The sequence below is a fragment of the Monoraphidium neglectum genome, assembly GCF_000611645.1.
Source record: "Monoraphidium neglectum strain SAG 48.87 unplaced genomic scaffold scaffold01087, whole genome shotgun sequence".
NCBI classification, from domain to species: domain Eukaryota; kingdom Viridiplantae; phylum Chlorophyta; class Chlorophyceae; order Sphaeropleales; family Selenastraceae; genus Monoraphidium; species Monoraphidium neglectum.
The window spans coordinates 4,712-6,091 of record NW_014012541.1 but is presented as its reverse complement, the minus strand read 5'-3'; positions in this window follow the sequence as shown (position 1 = coordinate 6,091).

The following is a 1,380-nucleotide window of genomic DNA, read 5'->3' as shown; positions in this document are numbered from 1 at the left end:
GGGGGGCTTGTGCATGGGGGTGGGTGGGCTCCAAAGCATGAGGTGGGAGGCAAAACATCAATGAGATACTGTACGTGGTCATGACTCAGGACGACCAAAAAAGCACCTATAAGCTGCGCTGTTTGCAATGTCACAAAGGAAGCAGCACTTCGGCCGCTTGCAGCACAGCGGCAACGTAGCCAGTAGCAGGCGGCGCAGCAGTACCAGCAACTGATTGGTCACCCCAGTACACCTACCATGCGGGGCCCCTGGCGTGTGGAACAGCCGGGCCGGCAGCAGCTCCCCGGCGCCCTGCTGCGGCGGCTGGCCACCTGCAAGTGCGTCTGGCGTAATAGCAGGCGCGCCGCCGCGCCCCTCCCCGTGCGGCGTGGACGCGGCTGTGCATCCTGCCCGCGGCCCCGCCGCTGCCCTGACCGAACTCGGCTGGTGCGGCTGGGGAGCCTTGAAAACAGGCTCATCAGCCGGCGCCTGCGCCGCGGCTGGCTTAGCGTCAAAGCCTGCGCCGTCGCGGCTGCCGCCGCTGGGCCCCGCCTCGTGTGGTTGCGCCGTTCTGTCTGGCGGCCGCGGCGTGTTGCCCTCTGTGGTGGGGGTTGCGGCAATGCAGTCGGGCTGTGGCTTGTCAGCGCGTGCTGTGGCGGGGCCCGGCTGCAAGCCCTCTTGAGGTAGTCGCTGCTGCTGCTGCTGGTGCTGGTGGTGATGCTGCTGCTGCTGCGGCTGCTGCTGCTGCTGCGGCTGCTGCTGCTGCTGCGGCTGCTGCTGCTGCTGCTGCTGCTCCCGCTGCTGCTGCGCCTGTATAGGAATTGGCGGATCGGCACCATCCTTCGTCGTGCGGGGTGGCCCCTCCTCATCGCCATCCTCCAGGTCAGACCACGAGCTGAAGCGCTGCTGGGCCGGCCGTCGGAGGCGCGCCGCGTCCTGCCTCGCCCGGCCAGCGCCACTGTCCGCGCCTCCGCCTCCGCTGCCGCGCCAACCGCCGCCGCTACCGCCGGCGCACCACTCGCCCCCGCCGCCGGGCTCCCAGCCGCCGAGGTCTGTTTCGAGCATGTTTTCTTCCTCAACACAGCCGCCTCCGAGGCCGTCGTCCAGGCTGAGCACGCGCGCGTGATGCTGCAAGCTCCCGCCAGCGCCCTGGCTGGCCCACCCGCGGCCTCCCGACGCGCTACTCGGCGGTGCAGGCGGGATGATGAAGGGCCGCAGGCCGCCGTGATCTTCAAAGTCAGAGGCAGGCGAGCGGCTGCGGCGCACGGCGCCGTCCTGTGCGGCAGGGCTCGGCGCGTGCATGTCAGGGGCGAGGCGAGGTGGCGCGCCCGCACGCGGCGGCCCTGCCGGTCGGACCGCCGTTCCCGCTGCTCCTTCCAACTGCCGCTGAAGCTGCGGCGG